At 44.4% G+C, this 20551-nt stretch overlaps 1 protein-coding gene across 4 annotated transcripts in view; it reads right to left on the bottom strand.

Moving 5' to 3' along the window:
* LOC111840795 (transcription factor SOX-6-like) overlaps positions 1 to 20289 on the bottom strand; it is a 148315-nt gene extending 128026 nt beyond the window's left edge. The window contains exon 1 of one of the 4 annotated variants that reach the window (XM_023806044.2): positions 19918 to 20289. The gene's annotated coding sequence lies outside the window, so the exon portion shown is untranslated. Of the gene's footprint in view, positions 1 to 18022; positions 18345 to 18967; positions 19283 to 19911 lie in introns of those variants that run through there. The other 3 variants (XM_072718069.1, XM_023806064.2, XM_072718068.1) reach the window with 3 other exon arrangements.
* Positions 20290 to 20551: the final 262 nt, after the last annotated feature.

Raw genomic sequence — 20551 nt, 5'->3', positions numbered from 1 at the left:
CCATAAGTGATGAAGCAAAATACAAGAGTTTTTGCATTTTTAGTTTTTTCATTGCAGTCACAGATTTTTTATTAAATTGAGTTTTCCCTCATGGAGACCAAGAAACTGGTGCCGATAAGGGAAAAATATGGGTATTCATCACGTTGTGGAGTCATCATGTCCCCATAAGGTAAGGTATACAGGTACCTGCTCGCACACACACACACATACACACACACACACACACACACACACACACATACACACACACACACACACACACACACACACATACACACAGAGCTTGGTGTCTACACACTCATCATTAAAACCAAACCTGTAAATGGTCTTCCCTTAACCGCATTCTAGAAAATGTAACTAATCATTACTGTGGATTGATTATTGAGGGCTGTTTTAATTGCAGGGGACAGAAATTAACAACCTTTCAGAACCACTGACTGGATGGCAATTGAGCATAATGACAATGTAAAATTTTCTATTAATATTTCTTTCAGATAAGTATTTGTGTGGCTAAATACTATTATGCAGCCAACAAATAACAAAAGATGCCAAATTATACATCACAGCCATCATTAAATACAGAAAGGTAGCATATTACAATGACTTTTCTTCTAAGCAACAGCTAATCTCTATAGGAGAGCAGGCAGGCTGGCTGAGAGAGGCTCCGTACCAGGGCTTCCCTTAGATACGCCTTCCCTGTCCCTAATTAGGCAATCATCCTCTCATTAAAGAGAATTCCACTCAATTTCAGGCTCATTTTATTAGATTCCCCACAGCTTCTTCACCACAACAACTGTGCTCACCATTAACAGCAGAGATGTGTTTTTACTGACGGTATATACTCAGCAGGCAGAGAGGATGGGTGTGGTGAGAAATGACAAGCTGTGCCTCTGGGGAAGCGCTCGCGTTCACAAACACACACACGCACACACACACACACACACACACACTCACACAGAAGCAGGTACTTCAGAAACACGGGTATTCCATCAGTCTGGCAGTATGACCTGATGCCTGTTCAGCTAAAGAGTAGTGGCCATATGTACTGTAGGTTTACCCAGCAATGCTGGAGCTCATGAAGAGCACAGAGACCAACTGCTACCACCATTTAATGAGGAGACAGAGCCTACTGACTTTGAGTGATGTCACACACACAACAGTAATGTGCTATTAATTATTTAAATATGTAACAATGCAATATTTTCTATGAGCTCCAGTTAGTTATTTCAAATTGAAAGACAGAATTACCCAATTAGATGAGGTTAATGGGCCAGAAAGTAACCTCATATTTCAGTGGCCATGGGGTGGTTTTTCCATTTCAAATCAAATGTCAGATAAGCGATATATATTCCTTATTTATTCCAAAGTTTAACTCCATTCTAAGCATAGTTATATTGGGTGTAGTGTTTGAGGTGGCAGACTGTTCCAAGCCAGAGGTCCTGGCACTAATTAAGCACTGATTATATATGATAATGCAGGATTCCTACTTTAAGCACTGGGCTTAACTGTACTGACCATATTAACCACACTCTTAAAGCCCAAGTGTGCACTACAAGTGCTGGAGTGTGTGTCTGAGTCTGACTGTCTGTGCGTCCCCCCCCCCCCCACACACACACACACACACACACACACACACAGGTAAACACCAGACCATGACTCTATAAAACATAGATGTTAATACACACACCACCGACCTCATAAACTGCAGACTGTCATACTTACGGTGGTGTGGCCATGTGTTACATATCGAAACAAAACTTGTACAGCAAATGATGTTCCCGTCTTATTCAAAGAGCAGAGTGCCCAAGGAGAAGCATGTGAAATGAGCTCTGAAATCAAATGAACCTTCAAATTTTAAGCATGTGTGCATCTGCAGCGTGTTGGAGGGGAGGGATTCACAGCTTGATTCGATTACTTCAGCGCAAATGCAGAACTTCGCGTCTTTGTCAGATGACTTTGGCTTCGGATCAGCTGCCGGGCTGCAGTGTAATCTCAGCCCCCAACCACCACCCAGCTACAGCTAATCCTAGAAGCGGACTTGGGGGAACATGGCCAGAGACGCTGACGTGAAGTCTGGTCATCGCTAACTAATGCGAAAACAGAGACCGCTAGAGAATGTCTGAACACATCGAGGGACAGGAAATCTCACGCTGTGTCATAGGTCTGTATATGACAGCCAATGGATTTTCGTTGTACAGTGGAAAAAACAAACTCGGGAAACAACCCATTTATAGTTATTTGTTTTGCTGATCCTTCCAAGCCTCTGCTCAGCACACGACCCCTGCACATTCCTCTCTGAAAAGCCACGTCTCGTCCCAAACAGATATGCAGTAAGAATTTCCAGGTTACAACAAAACTGTCAACGGACCCCACATCTATACAAATATTTTATTTCCCAATTTTATAATCATACTACAGAAAATCAGATAACTGGCCATTTTTTCCCATTTTCCGATCTTATCAAAAACAAAAAATGGGTCGATTCCCAATTTTGGTTTTTCTACTATATGACAAAAATCCATTGGCCATCATACACAGACCGTCCTTCTTTAACTGCCATTGCGTCACTTTTTAGTCCAAAAACTGATTTGCAAAGCTCTCTTTCTTGTAGAGTCTCTCCAGTCCAAACATGTCAAAGACAGGACTTTGTTATCTTAACTAAGAAGGCAATCCTATTCATCAGCAGCTTGTCTTTACCAACCTGGGAATGGGATGCAAGAGAGGGGACAGGGCTGTGCATTTTGGAGGGGAGGAATGCAAAAGGCCCAGCATCTCCTGGGGGGGGGTGGGTCGGCGTATTCAGACGCATGTATTACATGCTACTGCTGTCAAACCTGACATCATCAACCTGCACCACACGTCACCCCAAATCAAGCGCAGCAAGTCCGATAAATTATTCGCTGCTGAGACTGATCTAATACAACAGCAATGAAGAGCCATTAACGAACATCAGTGGAATGGCAGATACCTGATTTCAGGGAAAGGAGAGACAGGGTAGCTGTGCGCCTGTGAACAGGCTGATGAGATTCCAGAGAGCTGCACACGACTTCCCCGTCATCCCACGTGAAAAATGATTTCACAATGTAAACTCCCTAGAATTCTATATATGCAACTATGAGGAGGTTCCCCTTAAATTACAACAGAATGAGCTGCTGCACAGTCAGCACAGCTGTCGAGGTACCTGTGAATTCTGTTTACAAGTGAACAGTTAGATTTTTCATTATCTAATCACATAAAGTCATTATTAACATTTTTAGGCTATTGATTTTTATTTCCTACCATTTCTTACCATGTCTAACAAAGTTAAATCTTAGGAAAAAATTATGAAGAAACATTTTTAATTATCTTAGGAAAACTGGCTGCCAACAAAATTTGAAACAAACTAAGTATGTAATACATACTCTTTCAGAGTCAAGAAAAATAAATGTTAACCTGGAGATATGTCTGAGCTGTTGTTCTCAAAATAAAACAGATCCGTCAGACTTCTGTACAAATTATGTGTTTTTCAGATAGCTAACATCTCAACCACACAAAAAATTGTTGATAAAAATGTGGCCACCATAACATCCTATAGTATAGGCACAACAAAATACCACTTTAGCATCTGTGTTTTTTACTAGGACCCGTTGAACAAGCAGCTTGAGTTCACACAGATAAAAACCCACATCAGTGTGTTTCACAGGGTTTGACGCCCTCAGTATTTCAGCACGCCTGTGTGCGCTGGCCGCAGTGAAATCGAGCATGTTTCACTGTGGTAAAATATGTCATTCATGGCCGGACAAACGGAATCGTAAGGATCCAGGAGAATAGCCAGGCCTGCTGATGTGTGCATTGACCACAGAGTCCTTCATAGAGTGCTCCCTCTTTTTGGGGCCATAAGAATGGAAAAGACATCACATTCTTGAACAATACACCCCTCCCGTTCCCGCCCTCGGAGACTCGTCTGCAGCAACTCAGCTCCCGAACACACATTCATGGAACTGCCTGCTTCTCGACTCAGAATGTGAATCAGACAAGTTCTCTAGCTGCTCGCCAAGAGAAAAAGGAAAAATCCCCCCCCCCCCCCCCCGACTCTGGACTGGATACGTGCAAGACGGATGGACAGAAAGCTAAAAGTTTTCTTACATGGGAAATAAGCGAAAGATCACGGGAAGGCTGGAGGACGGGCCGGAAGAATCGCAAAGTGTGGTAGTGTAACTAGAAGGAGTCACAGCGTACCCTCTATTGTCAAAACTCACACATTAGTGTAGTGAGAGTTACGGGACCACTAAGAGATTAGAGGTCCGCTGGGATTGTGCCATCTGGCTTCTCCCCTGTGAAGAGCATTACAAAGGGGCATTTTCTCACTCCCGGTGGGGATTTCTCCTATGCAGCTGGGCTATGAAAACAAGTGTCCCAGGTATCGTGCTCCTGCCCCCCCCAATCCCCTAGTTCTTTCCCTTTATGGACTCAGAGCATTTCTCCATTTTACCATCAGACAATAGGGGGCACTTTGGCCCCTGAAATCCTGTTTACCATGTTCCCGTTTTAGAACCCGTGAACGTCGCCGAGCCGCAGCCTCAAGACCATGTTTTATCCGGGGAGGGTGCAAATGGACCTTGGAGAACCCTTTGCCTTTGAGTAGCCTCACCAAACGCTGACAGGCTTCTCAGGGGAGGAGGGATTGAGTGCGGCAGGACAAAGAGCCTGTATCACAAAATCAGCAAGCGCAACATGCTGCCACAGAACTGCGTGAATACACACATGTGCACACAAACACACACACACATGCACAGAGGAGTAAGAACTCAAACTCAAAGACCCACTAAAAATGAAAAAGAAAAAAAGACTCAGAACCAAAATCAGCAAAACAGCCCCAAACGCAGACAGAGCCCCAACACACTAAAGCACTAAACATTTCAGTTTCACATGAAATCCTGAGCAGGACATAAAGTAACATCAGACACCACAGTAAGAGGACAGGGCCACTACAGGCATGTGGAAATAAAACAAGAATGCAGCCATTCTGGTTACCAATTCAAATTACAGCACTCTAAAGCAATTGTACTCTAATCAGGGCTCCTTTTGCAACTCTTCCATCTTTCTATCAAGCTAGCTATCAGGCCTAAAAGCCACGTTTAAACACTTAAGATAGATGCACACAACAAGCATTCAAATGCAAATACCCTCAGGTGCATAAAGCGTTTGGAAATTTTTGTCCGCAGCACCATAATCAACGTGCAATTGTCTCCTGACTTTTAGCCGCTGAAAGGTGCTCTCTCATCTAGCTGCATCTGTATTCAAATGGCTACACTATTTTAGTCACAGCTCCTATGTAAATATGTTCCAGAAATTCTGAGCTGCGAGTCAATTATATGCTAAATTAAACAAGAATAGGATGAATTGATCCATAAATGATCATGTTACGAAAAGGCACCAGGCCCCACAAATTATTTGCCTTGTTCTTGTTCAAACATTGGCCATATGGTCCCTATTCCAGTAGTTTATTCCACAAATTACGCCTGCAAGCGAGCTGAAGCATTTCACAGCTCACCTCCTCAATAAAAAATTAAAATAAAAAAGATTTAAATGAGACGGTTGGAAGTGACAGGTTGGTTAATGCCAGGAGGGATGACAATGCTTTGTGAAGAGCTCCTCCTCATAGAGTCTGTGTCACCGCTTGCCTGTAAGAGAGACGACACAGCTGGCAAAGGTACAAGCTGTCAAAAGTAATTTCTGAACACTTCCAGTCTTAATATTGAGTTTCTGGAGAAACACAAAGGGCCATTTCACCCTGACTCACACAATACAACTACATGCCTCATTCTGGGAAAGAAAAAAAACCTTATGAAAACACACACGTTGTGCTTTCGAGTTTCTTAAACTACTTCAAACAAAACCCGTCCTTCCCTTCTATGCTCCCGACACTGGAACAAAAACTATATTCAGAGAAAATAAATACAGATTTTCTTCTTTTTTGTTCTAACTAAAAGCTGTCAACAAACACACTGCAGTCAGAAAGAGCCTAGTACCATACTTTCAAAGAGGTGACATGTTCCTCAAAGTAGGTGCAATTGTGCCTTTACACAATACAAAGGACACATAGTATTGAACAATTTTTAAAACTCTTATGAGAAAATACAAAAGGGAGGATAAAAAGTAAAGAGAATCAGATTCTCAGATGGTCTAGCAGCACATAGCAGGGCACAGTGGCAGCCCAGATACCCAGTGATGGCTGCTGTGTATCACAAGGCCACATCCACACCCCTGTAGGTGTAATTAACACTGGCCTCCTGTATTTATACTTACACTCTGAGGGATCCTTTCTCTGTCTTGCAGCTTTGAACCGATCGCAGCACTTATAAAGCAAAATGTATCCTCAAGGGGAGAAGGTAAATAATTAGTTTGGCCATATTTCTGAGTCCTGAGGGAGGGTGTGGTTGAAGGGTGGAGAACGAGAGAATATGTGAAGAGGGAAAGGGCTATGATTGGATGGGCTATATTGAGAACTATAAGGTGGAGAAAATGAGTGTAATGTCATGACACTCGCCTAATGGAATGGGGGGGGGGGGGGGTTGGAGCTTATCACAGGCAGCAGAGGATAGAGGGCAGGGGACGCCCTGGATGGAATGCCTGTCCATTACAGGGCACACATGCACAAACTCACACATACAGACACAAAAACACTGGGCAACTTACAGACGCAAAGTACAAGTCTTTCGACTTCAGGAGGGAACCTGTGCTGCACAGGAAGAAGACAAAATGAAAAGAGATCAAGGATCCCCAACCCTGGAGGTGTGAAGCGACAGTGCTACCCACTCAGCCCCCAAACACCTTCTTCTGTGAGAAAAAAGTTTATGAGCACATGCCCCTAGTTCCTACAGGCGTATTCCAGTGCTCCGCCCCTCCACTGGTATATGAAGCCCATGAGCCCATAGAGGAACCGTGTCCCCCACAAAACTGCTGTGCTAGAAGTAGGCACATGGTCTCCATGTCATCAACGAGCTGAAAATGACTGAGAAGCATCTGAGACGGGTTCTTACTCAGCAGTGTCACGTGACAGAAGTGCGGCAGGTGTGACGGAAAGTAGGTGAGTGAGACTGTTAATCACCACTGCCAAAGTGAAATCTAGCAGAACAAGCATGAGTAATTTGAGATAATAGAATGCCATCAGTGAAAATCAAAGCTGCTTTTATTACAAAATAATTAGCCTTCCTCCTAACGGTGTTAAATAATTCTTAACATAAACATAATCTCACACGACATCTGGAATTAACGGTAAAGCATTCCACAAGCTCCACTTTACAGGTCTCTGCAGCCTGCTACCCCACACAAAGGGGGTTCGCTCTCTTTTTTCTCCACCGTTCAGCAGCCTTGCGGCCCCGAGGCACAGGACCCATTGTGAGAAGGCCCACGTACCGCAGGGAGCAGGCCGTGGTGCGCCGTGAAACACACGTGGTGGCCTCACCATTATCCCCGTGCAGCACTGGGAAACAATGTCCTCTTTATGACATAATCCGCCTTTCTCAGTTGGTTTTTGGAAAATAATCGAAATTTTCCTATCCTGCACATCCAGTAATAACAATTTACATCACGGCCCATAATATATTGCTTATTTTATAAGGTTCGTTTTAAGCCCTGGGAAAAATAGGAGGGGGGTAAGAATAATAGGGACACGGCGAGCAGCCTGCCTTCATGCCCGTCACAACGTTACGTAGGACCTGAGAAAATTCGGGAAACCTCCTTAGCAAGTAGCTTCAGATGGCAGGGCAACGTGCAACGCAGCCAGCCTGCCCCGTAACCAGCAAGCAGACGAGGAGGAGAAAGGCATCCCTGTGAGGAACAGAGGAAGTTTCTGACCCCCGTGGTCTGTTTGTTGTTTCATTCTCCATCACCAGCGTTACCTACAGTCATGCTTCCTCCCCGACGCTACCGCTCATGAGTCCCTCCCGCTAAGCCGGGGCTCCCCCTGGACCAAACCCCGGCCACCGCTGCTGGGGGACGGTAGCTTAAAGTTAGCATTATCTGTGCTGAAAGCGCAACAGGTGGGTGACACGGAAGGTCGCTCATTTTCTTCACAGGGCCAGACACATGGTTCCCATTAAAGTGGAGAGACGGCCAGCAAAAACAGGGACCTGCTACCGCAGACGCTATCCAGCCTGTCGGGCCCTTCGCCTCTTCCACTGCATGTGAACAGAGAGCACGCTAATCCGACACACGTAGACAGGTAAACAAATATAAATGAAAAGCTGGACGAGCAAAAGGGAATGTTTGGCTGGAATTAAACCGTTTCCTACAATCCATGGAAAACAGTCCATGGGTCTGGAGTGGTTGTGTTCGACTGCATGTAACATGAACACTTGTGCTTCCCAGGAAGGGACCTTGTTATGGAAACACACAAGGGCTCAGTGATCGTGTCAGCAGGATTAATCAGGACACTCGTCGCTCACTTTCACTAGATTACATTACATTTAAAACTGATTCCCCTGGAGGCTAAATGGCACAGCATTGTGTAGCTAAGCTGGGAGTTGGGTGCGTCTCAGGCAATAAACATTACAGCTCAAACGGATCCCCTTCTCATAGATAGTCAGTGTTTCTTACCTGAAAGTATGTCAGTCCACCATTATCAGGAAACGTGCCATTTATATAATTTAAAGGGACTGCAAAGAGGCCACAAAATAACCTATATAGGGTGTGTTTAAGTTAAACTTAATTGACTCATTGCGATCAAGTTTGGGTCAGAAAAGAAAATGGCATTTCATAAGCTTCAATGACAATGTTAACTACCAAGTCCAAATCAACAGCCTGGTGCTTTTCCTTAATTTTTAAAACTTTTTTAAATGCACTTTTCCCTTTCAAGAGGCTCGGTAATTACGTTTTTTGGCACAAAGATTTTAGACTTTTTTGACGGAAACGGGATCTACTTAAGTAACAGGGTTTAAGAAACTTGTCAGCCTCCAGCTACGTCCCGCTGAAGCCGAGAGTGAAAGTGTAAAGTAGAGATCCGTTTCACACATCTCCTAAGGGAGGTTTCGGGGCACGAATGGGGAGCTAAAACTTGCTGGGGAAAATCCTTATTGTAAGGGACTTCATGTCTTTACGTACGCCGTGCATAGTCTGAAGCCGAGGCGAACATGCGACAGCCCGCGGCTTTACGCCCAAACCCAGTCGCGCTCCCCATGCTTTCAAGCCGCCGCACCATCCCGGCATCATCGGGCCGGTGACATATAGGGAGACGAGCCCCACGTCTGTCCCGCATTTCCGCTCTTACGCGTGTAGCTTTAAAATACGGGGTTTAAAACAGGGGTTCGGAGCAGAGCCGGGTCCAACGCGCCGGAGAAATGCAAAAAACATGCTGGATTTTCCTCCCGAGTCGAAAGGCTGGGATGAAATCCGCCGAAAAGATTATTATCAGCCGGTGTGGTTACACAGCAGCCCGGCACACCCCGCATGTATTTCTGCTCGTCTTGTTTTCTTGGCTACCAACTTCGCCAGATAATGCGTCTGCATACACATCCGTGTTTTTTTCCATGCGCACAAAACTCTCCTCATCAGAGTCATTTCCCACTTTGACGGCAAAGCTATAATTAAGTTTTAATACAGGGTTTCATTGTTTTCTCCGAAAGGCGGGCTCTTACTCGATTACCGTACCAAGCAATGGCGAATTAGCCGCCCTACATTACAGATCACTGTACGGATGCCATTATCTGGAGTGGCTGAGCATAACTGTATTCCACCGTTTTAAAATCTTTTAAGTCCAGCATGGAAACGGTGTTCCTCAAATTATTTGTTAAAATCGGTTAAAGGCAACATCTACTGCAGACATTTGAGGGAAACAAAAGTTTTCCCCCCAACCCTTCTGAGGTACAATAATTGTTTAAACTTGAGTTAAAATGGCAGAGTGCCCTGTCACTGTGTGCCAAAGAGAAAGAATGAAAGAGGCTTGGTGCTTTTCTACTGTGGGTCTGTGTTTCTAAGGCAGCCAAGCGCCGGGTTCAAGGGGAGCGCCACCAGCTCCATATTCCCTTCAGAAGGCCGAGCTTTCGGGACGAGCACTGACCGCAAGTCGCTGACCGCAAGTCGCTGACCGCAGTTTAATTAGAAACTTCGCTTTGTGCTGCCGGCATGCACAAACCGCCCCCAACCCCCCTCCATCCAGCAGCTGGCGACTTTGGGGAGAGGAACATCGACCCATCCCCGCCTGACCTCGGCGTGACCCCCCGGCCACCACCACCAGGGACGGCCCCCCTACAGTGTGACCCTGACTGATGACACAGCCCTGACGGGCCTTCCAGTCCCCTCACACAACGATTCCGGCATGTTCTCCTCCTGACTTGCCTGCTTCCTCTTGCCTAACTTGCCTGTCCCCCCCCCCCCCACTCCAAAACGCAACAAATGCTGCATTTTATTTCAGTGGGGAAATTACAGATATAAACAGAATATTTACTGCTGAGGCCAGGAAACAGCTTGGAATGGAAAGCAGCGTACGCACGACCCCCGCTTCTGTTGGGGGAGGGATTTCACACACATCAGAAGCCTCCTAAACGTGTGGTTATATGTGACTGCTTCTAGGTATAGACCTTTCATTTACATACCAACACGCCCGGGAGTTTCGTTTTAACTGCCTCGTTCGTTTGTTTCTTGGTAAAGTTTGTTTTCCTTTTCAACACCCTGCCAGAGGGTAACCGCTGCAGGCTTGTGGGACAATGCCGGTGGCTGACACCCTGCCGGCGGGGGCTGTGTGTGCTTCTGAGGGACCCCAGGGCATCTGGCCTGTGTTACCACATGAGCCGCACCAGGGCAAATGACATGTGCCACCCGGGCTGTTCCTGCAAGCAGACGCAGGCTCAGGGCTTTGCCATGGACAGGGAATGACGCATCCGTCCTCTCTACTGTTTCAGCTCTCAAACACATCATATATCATCATGGTCTGAGCGTTCTCGGGGTATGGAGAGCTCCAGACTGCTAAGGGCTGGGCGTTTCTCTCTGCTCCATAGAAAAACAACTGATCACTTTATCAATGTAAGGGCTTAATTTTTTACATTGGTAGCGTTTCAAGACAATGCAATCAAGTGTCAGACGCTCCTCGAAGATCCCACATCATTTAAAAACTCATATTTTTCATTTAATAACATGACAGCAGATACTGTCAGTTATTCATGTTTTATTTGCATTGGCTGGTTTTAGTCTGAGACACGTGGAACAATGTCACCCAAACTGCCAAATGCAAAAACTATCTGGACAAACACTACATCTGGATTAATGGGAAAGACGGAACACACATTGAGTTCTGGATGACAAAGCCATCCCTCCTTTTAATGCCGAAAGATTAAGAACTTACTTCTTAAAAAAATTCCTTTAAGAACATCAATTACGACAGATGATGAGTTTGGGTTTCATTAAAATTTGTTTCCCATTTGTTTTCCAAAGAGCAGTGCTCACATTTTCCTACTTTCCCCCACACAGCATTTGTTCTCCTGTGGCTGATGTGTGCTGGCATGGAACGGGAGAAACATTTTTCTGGCTCTTCAATGGCAGCGTGCTGGCCAGACAGTAGCAGGCTGTCACAGGGAATACACTTGGAGCGCGTTCATTTGCAGAGGGACCCGGTCCCTCAATAACAGGGCGGAAACCCGCAGCTGGCTGCCCTGAGCGGGCAGCACCACCTCTTTCCGCCGTGTCAGCGCTGGCGGGGGGGGGGGGGCACACATAGCCGGCACCCATTCGTCACCAGGCGAAGGCCTAATGATTTAAAGATGGGGCATGGGGAGCTTCCCTGCCCCCCCGCCCTCTGTGGGACGCCTTTGGAGGACACATATCCGCACTCCCAGCAGGGTAAACCACGTCCTGATGAGGTCAGCGTTTCTACCAATAGATCCTGTACTCAGACACAGTATTCCCCCTCAGATCTGGAATTGCCCCCCCCCCCCGTGGCTCACGTTGCTTTTTTCATTTTCTTTATGCATTCCCAGTCTCCCGTCTCCCAGTGTGCCGGTGCTGCTTTAACTCCAGTGCCCCAAACTCCCAGCTTCTCCACAGGAATCTCAGAGCGCAGTATCTGCCGCGGCCAGGTGTGAGCAGACGTGCGACACTGTCATCCACCCTGTCCTTCACCAGACCAGCTCGGGGTTCGGGGGTGGGGGGGGGGGGGGCTACATCCGGTCACTCTGACAGCCTCCGTGGCCACTCAACAAAGGAGCTTACACAGAGGCGTGAGGGAACCAAACACAAGCCTTGTATAGACTATTTTTAGTGTCAAACTGAAACCATTAAAAAGAGTGTTGCGATAAACATATGATGAAGCGAGCCCAACGAGCCAACCTCACCCTTACAAGATCTGCTGGTCTTCAGTGCTTCTCTCGGGTGAAAAGCTGGTGCAAAGACAGAGGAGCACTACTGAGGGGGGCAGCTTCATGACGCCTTTGACGGAGGCATAAGAAAGCGAGCGGAAAGTAGACAAGGTGCCCCCTTCCCACGGCGCCGAACTGCGCGAGCATTCTGCTGGAGAGCAACAAGCGGGACTGACTCTCTCCTGACAGCAGGGGAGTCATTTCAGTCAGAATGTCAGTCACTAGGATGCTTCTTTATTGTCATAGATCCAAAAGTAATTACTTAGTAGGCAGAGGAATAAACGGAGAGGCAGGATTCAGCAAATAGCCTTGAACTTGCAGGACCTTACATTCTGAAAAAGATATTAAAAGATTTCTGTTAAGTGATGTTTGGAACATCTGCCGGAGTTAAACCTCCGTGGAAGGAGCACACATGTACAAAGTTATGGAGACCTGGTTATGGAGAAATGCGTTTTTTTTTCCCTACTATATTATTATGTATTCCTTCTCCCATTTCAGAAAGGATTCTCTTTGTGCCTCCTACTTGGCCAGCGAATGCATCTGGAAATCCTCCGGCTCTTTCTCCACTCGCCGCTGCCCGGCTAGTGCCCGGAGAAAATCCGGCAGACGCCAGCAGCGCCAACCTGCACCCGACCTCATGCCTCTGATTCCCTCCACGTTGCCACGCTAGCGGCTAACGGGGTTGCATGCTGGCTGCCAGGTCCCAGTGAGTCCAGGACGAATGGGAGGGAGTCCTCTCACCGCCGAGTCGCTTCACTGCCAGCCCCCAGGCCGGCTTATTAATCCACCGGCACATCTGAGGTCTCCACGCGTCGGCCGCAGTAATGGGGAAATCTGTGTCACTAATATGGGTCAATAGGTTTTCACAATATTCGACAGCTCACTTTTTTTTTTAAGTTGTTCAGTAAAAGATTTTGCAAGTGGCTGCATAGCGCCTGTCACACGGAGGAAGCCGGACCCAGGGCTTGTAAATCTCGGTGCCAAATCAGGTCACATCAATTAGTGACCCTTCATTTGCTTCTACATGCAATAAAGTTTGCGATCTATCATACGCTGACAGTTTTGGAGTGGGTGAAGACGTGGATGATGAAGAGGGTAGAGCAGGCCCCCCCCCCAAATCGAAACAAGATGAGAGGCCATGTGTCAGCGGCCCCGGTACATTCCGTGGTGCAGTACCACCTCCGCCCAAGGCCACCCCTCACATGCGACCACTCGGGCAGATAGCGAGCTGCCTGTCAGTCCCACTAACCAGCCTCTCTCTAATTCCTGCTGCTTTCTCTGAAACCCCCCCCCCCCCCCCCAGCCTGAAACGTGTGACGCACATCCCAGGAGGATAAATAACACTCGGAGGTGTAGAATCATCCAGGCGCTTAATGGCGAAACGCCACGCCTGCCTCACTTCTGCCACCCCCAGATGGTTCCTTCCGTCTCCGCGACTCAGAGAAGATGCTTAAACACGAGCTGTCAGTGATGCAAGATCTACTGCATTACAGTAATAGAGAAAGCCATACTATTTTATAATAATTGAAATACTTCCCAGTCAATAGTTTCCAGACATTTTACATTAAATGCAAAAAGGAAAATCAGCGTTGCAATAGTCTCACATAGAAACTTCCAGACTCATTCTGAACACTTATATCCTGTCAGGAGTATGTGAAGTTGTTATTTTGCTCTGTTCTTCCCCATGGGTTAAGGCCACTGACTGTGTGCATGACAATAATCCTTTGTGCTCTGTGGCGTGTGCAGACTGCTCCAATTCACATCAGCGCGTAAGTGTGGAGCAGCACTTGGAGAACTTCCCGATGGCCCTGTTCAAATGGCAAAGCGCTCGCCAGTGGCAGCAGTGGCCGACTCTGGATCCGCTGGCCTTCCCGCCAGCCCAGGGGACATGCAGTCCCCATCACACGGAGAAGAGTCCCTCTGAGGGTTTCTGTTCTTCGAGGGCCACGGGGACCCCGGTTACAGTAATTGCATTTCCTGTTCTGCCACAAGATCAGAAGGAGCATTCTGGGAGGTCGATAACGATTCCACAAGAGCTAATGTGAGTCTGGGAGGACGGAGCAACCCCTTTTTCTGAGTCTCAGAAAGGTTTATTGCTAAAATACTGCATTAAAAATGATGCGCGGGGCTGAGCCAAGACCCTGACTTTCTCTTTCCTGCCAATTCTGCTAGAACTTTCACAGAAAATAAGGCCTGGAGTCAAGCAGCAGTTTCGTCTTCCCTCAGCACTGGCAGAGCTCAGGCCCATGCACAAGCGACACAAGCTGCGATCTGGTGACTACATAAGGTCCTGTAAACGGCTGAATTTTATAGCTGCTATGATTACAGATTCAGATAATAAAGCAAAACAAAAAAATATATTTTTAACAGAAAACAAGGAACCAAAAAATAAATTAAGAAAACTTGTAGATAAAATACCTTAAGGAGAGGCCAGATGATGAAAACCAATTCTATCTTGAAAGAGTTTTGGCCAGTGGACAGGTTTTCCACAGAGCAGCGCGGACTGGCACGAACATTTGTACAAAATTATATGTGTATCTGCAGAAGCACGCGGGAGACGGCCGCCCGCCCGCGTATACCTCAGCGTCCCGGCAAGCCTCCGCCGCAGCCCTCCAAACCGCCGCATTTTAATTACCGACAGGCTGCACGCGGAGCCGCTTTGATATGGTAATATTTCTCATCGTCTTCATATGCGCCTATGAAAATCTTCATCCGATTCATAAGAAACAAGGAGCAATGCTAATAGGTACCCCTCGCTCTGCTGACTGCAGTCTACTAATGAGATACATTACAGATCATAGTGAAATACGAACAGACACTACAGATTAGCTTTACATTTACTGGTTATCACCGTGTTATTAAAATACATGTGCAATAATAATGCCAAAATTGTTGATGAAGGGAAAAAAACGGCAAATGAACTGTCAAGGATTGAACAGATATGTTCATTCATAATTGCAATATTACAAAGGCTATATAAATATTTCCCAACATTTCTCTTAACACACATAAGTATACCACACTGAAATCTCGGGAAATGTAATATTCAGTGTTTTGGGTCTATGTGTAAATCTGATAAAATGTCTACACATTATTATGCCTTCTGAATACTGTTACATATAATGATCACATTGAGATCCGAGGCTCTCTAAATCATGACCAAAAATGAGGAAATATGGCTCCAAGGTTATAAAGATGCCACAGCAAATACCATCCAAAAGACACAATCAGTCACAATTTCACCAAGGTAAAAAGCCACAAGCTATTACAGGAGTATGGTTCCTCGTCCGTTGTGCAAGAAAAAAAAAGATTCAATCTAATCATCAGTGACGTTCATACACTGCAGATCAATGAAATCAAACATCTGACTGATTCTCGGGGATGGCACCGTAAAAACACGGTTATACAATTAAGGTATAATCAACTGCTCCTACATTTGTTTTGGGAAGTAGGGGTCAGAGGGCAGATCGGGAGCTGAAAAGCCGAGCAGCATTCCGACACGTTTTCCAGATCGGACACGGCGGCTGCTCGCCTGGGATGACCAGTAACACCATCACGGCACCAGGCAATTAAAATAAACGGAGCCTAGTGCCTGTTATGAAATCGCTATGCCGTAAAGAAGTACTGTGACAGGTCTCTGAAAACTAAAATTTATTAGGCATATATTTGAAAAGAAAGAAAAAAAAATCGGTTCCCCACGCAGGAAGTACTGCTTAATGAACACGTTGCCATCGGTTTTGATCGCGGCTGAAACATTCCGCTGCAAATTAGCCGACAGTAATCAGGACAGATGTCCCGACATGTGCTCCCACGTTTATTCACCCACCTGTCCTCCCTCGCTTCTGCTGCTCCATCTCTCTTCTACCAGAGCCGCTGTTGTTTATCTCCTCTCATCTTGTTTATCATTAGCGGCCTGCCTGTTTGGGCCGCAGCCCCCAAATATGGCGAGGTGTGTACGAATTACACCTCTGCCGCAGTCGTTTCTTCGTTCGACCACGTTTTTTCCCCCCACATCTGCTGTAGTATAAGCTAGAAGTCTAAACCCAGATGGAATAAAGGGGTAATACTGTTTATTACTTGAAGACGTGACAATAAATTATCACACGATTTAAATCACAGCTGAATCTGAATGCAGAGATTGTTTCTGTACCTCCAAAAATGTCACAGTTTAATCAAAGAAAATTTTACCTGTACATTGACATATGCATCCGTTCTAAGATTACACCCTGGGCCAGTTACTGTGCAGATCGTGTGTGGTGCTCGTCTCAATGTCAGCAATAAATGCATTCGAAATATCACACGTTTAGCCTTCAGCAGAATCGTTTAAGTATTTTACAACTTAAGCCAAGTCATGCATCTCAAATATTTTTACTTAAGAAATATGCGCGGTCGAATCAGCAGTATACACCTGTTAAACTCAATAAAAATCTTAGTTCATACTACTAGGAAAAGGTCTTTAAACAACTTGGAAAAAGTAACGCCTGTACTCTGAAATAAAACAGGAAGAAGTTTGCTTAAAAACAACTATAGCAACATCAATAAATATTGTTATTATTATTATTATTAATGTTAATAATAATAATAATAACAGCAATAATAATACTACTAATAATAAAAGTATTAACTTTAAATTTCATCATGTGCCTCATCCGTCAGAAAAATGTAAAGATAGAAAATGAGTTGAACGAGCTTAAATTTTCATCAGAATTTGACAATCAGTGTTGATTAAATAGATTCAGTGTAACCTAATCATGAACTTAATGACATTGACCTATGCCTATGCTTAACACAAGTGCGGGTTCACAGTATAGTTGCTTGCATAATAACTTTTTTTTCAGTTCGTTGCTATGAGATCTTATCTTCATGCTTTCGGACTGTTTCGCAGTATTAAAATATACGAGCTACTGGTGTTAGGGTTAGGGCACCGATTACATTTTAACAAGTTAGTTTAGAAGCATAACTGCAACTTTGAAACCACGCGGTTTCAATATTCTACTGCATAGCCCCAGATCTGTTTAACTTAGTCTATTGGCAACAGGCGAGTCAGGGCAAGGCGGTATCTTTTATACCGCGGTCAGGTTAGGAAATGTGCTAGTCGCGCAAAACCACAAGTCTTTTCGCCGATCCACGTGTATATAGGTAATGCGGACAATGATTATCAGTCTGGATATTTAGAATATAAGCAAAGTATACACATACCGTAACAGTATACAGATTTATGATTTACATGTATGGAACGTGCAGTTAAAACACTTTAAATGAAAATTAAATTAAAGAACAAAGGAAAATTAAGCAAAGCAACGACCGATGACATATTCGCTGGAAAAAAAATTATACAATATAATTATTAAAATATTCCGACCTGCTTATTCCTAGCACTGCCAGTGTATTGAGCTGTGTGCTTAAATGCGCCGAAATCATTTCCCACTTGGAGATACAATTTCATCTCAAAAAACAAATGATAATATTACCATTAATCTGTTCTATTTTTGTATTAATTTAAAAAGTTAAGCACAATACTATAAAACGAATTGTTTTACGTTCACTGCACTCGTGTTCAAGCTGTGTGAATAAGGCAGAAATCCCAGACAGTGCAGCCTATCCCCGTACAGTCGCCAGGACAATATGCTGAATGGGCAGTCTAATTATAAATATGTAATTCGGATTTACTTTGGGTTCCAGTGCCACCTTACCTTATGGGGGAACTTTCTCTCACAGCTAACAGCAACTGTTCAAAATGCCATTAGAGAATCCAGCTCACTCTTGCAGATGAGTTTTCAAACACTTCCCCGCGCTTTATAAGACGTTGGTCTATTATTATTAAGACGAATATAACTTTGGCGAATGGTACAACTGTTGAGATACATACAATTAAAGCGTCAAAATCCACCTGTGCACAGGGGGTTTGTTTCAACGACTATGTAACCATAATCATACAAATAGTATCCATAAATGCAATCTAATGATATACAGTAATAAATACATACAAGAGACTAACATAAGCCTCGTGTGCTTGCAATGTGAAGTGAATTTCCACTTATTTATTTCTTATTTTGTAGTTCATAAAATATCCCTTGTTAAATGTTATCACTACATGTACAGCAGTTTTGCATAAAGTTTATCTGTAATAGCGAAAGCGCCTAATTTCGGGTAACGCCCTTAAATGATGCGCTATCTACTTTAGCCAGGCTCCACAGACTTATTTTACTCGTGCTTTTTGTCCTCTTTTTAGACTTAAATGCCATTTTGAGTTTTTCCACTGCTTCAGCGTCTCCTCTTGGTAATCCACGATTTCACCGCAACAAATTCAAATACACGTGTAAATTGAAAGCATCTCGCGATTGGTTTTTGCTGTAACATTTGGGATATTGGTCATTTATAAAGTCCCCAAAGAGTTTTTAAAGTCTAATTTTAATTAAATATATTGATCCTGGCGCTACCGGCATTATTCTAATCTTAATCTAGTTTTGAAAAACTACATAAGAACTATTTGTATTTTTATAATTTATATCACACAACAAAAAACTTTATGTTTTGCTTGCATCGTGTCTTGATTATTTCTCACTAACATTTATAAATATTGATATTTTGAAAACACCGCGAGATATGGAAATTTTGTGACATTACGGCAGACTTACTGTGTCCAGCCCGTATTTCCTAGCGGCCGATCCCGCGAAGGAAGCCCGATTTGTCCACGTTCCGCATTGTCTTTTAGCGTAGTACACTTGCGATGCGGAGTTTGTTTTCATTAATTGCTTATGCTTTCGTGCAAGGTCAATTTACCTGACCCCCAGTGAAAGTTCAGTGACATGCAAACTTTATTGAAGATAATAGGCCTATTTAAGGAATCAATAAACCCTTAAATTACAAATAAAACAGTAGAGCATAAACAACAACAAATCCAGAACTCTAAATTAACTTTCATAACGTTCGTAGAGTTACACTTGGAGTTGGATATCCAGTGTTACCCAAGACATTATCAACGAATAGTACCGCTTTGTGGACAGAAGTGAAATTGCTCCGTACAGAAAGGGACGTCACGCTTTACCCCGGGACTCCCCGAAAACGGCGTTAGAAAGTAGTTTAAAAATTACATAGAAGTCCGACATGAATGAAGCATATTGAACGATGAGAACATAACACAGATTATCAGTATAACCGCTGCTTAACATAACAGGAGTAGGTTTACTTAAAAAAGACGATAGGAAGTATCTCGAAACACATGCTTCTATTTACTTTAAAGACACGAAGCGAGCACATGGACTAAACTTCAGAATACACTTCTTACATAACACTACCAGTGAACGAAATGCAGAGTCAGAAGTTAGCGATTATAAATTCGCATGTAAGCCAAACTGTGCCCAGCATTTAAAACAAAGGCTCACAAAAAATCCTGGGGGAAAATAATACACGCAGCCGACTGTATCTATGATTAGTAAAACTAATTAAATAACCAAGTAGTACCGTGACATTGCAATACGCGAATGCAACAAAACGTGACACACTGACCGCAAGTACTGCAAGGAACATTACGGAGCAAACAAACAAAAAACAAACGAACGGAAAGAATAAAAACACACACCGTTACCTTGATGCAGAAGTCTGGAAAAAACAACCTCAGGTCCGTTGGCAATTCCGCTTTGATGTGCTTAATCTAAAAGGATGATCACTGCTTTATATTGAGATAAAGGCTAAATGTTGTTACTGGTTCCATGGGCCATAAAGATGGAATTCCGTTCTTTTACACAAGTTTAGCTGTCAAGGCTGCGATGAGCTTTTGTTGATATCTGACTTATTTATTTCCTTCTCTTGCTCAAGTGAAGGCGAAGGCTAGTGCTGTCAATCTTGGCAATCAATGTGAGCGGCCATGTCGCAAGTATTCAAAGCATTTCCCGTCGTGCAACATCAGAAAGTGAGTGGCCAGGGCATTGATCTGGGGTAGGCAAAGAGGCAGGGCTCCCCCTCCCAGACGCAAGAGATGCAAGAAAGAGAGAGTGAGCGAAAGAGTGAGTGAGAGAGAGAGAGAGAGAGAGAGAGAGAGAGAGAGAGAGATAAAGTCAGAGAGCGTTGAGGCGATTTTGCGCAAAAGAAGGAATGGAAGTTTGAGGATTAGGAACCATACTTAGGCTAATAGTTTAAATGGCCTATATTACAATGTTAAACCTTTATTTAAAATCCATGTAACAAGACCGCCAATAACCATACAAACGAATAGCGAAATA

This window comes from Paramormyrops kingsleyae, chromosome 11 (genome assembly GCF_048594095.1).
Source record: "Paramormyrops kingsleyae isolate MSU_618 chromosome 11, PKINGS_0.4, whole genome shotgun sequence".
Taxonomy (NCBI): Eukaryota; Metazoa; Chordata; class Actinopteri; order Osteoglossiformes; family Mormyridae; genus Paramormyrops; species Paramormyrops kingsleyae.
Note: the sequence above shows the minus strand (reverse complement) of the source record. Positions and strands in the feature narration are given on the sequence as shown.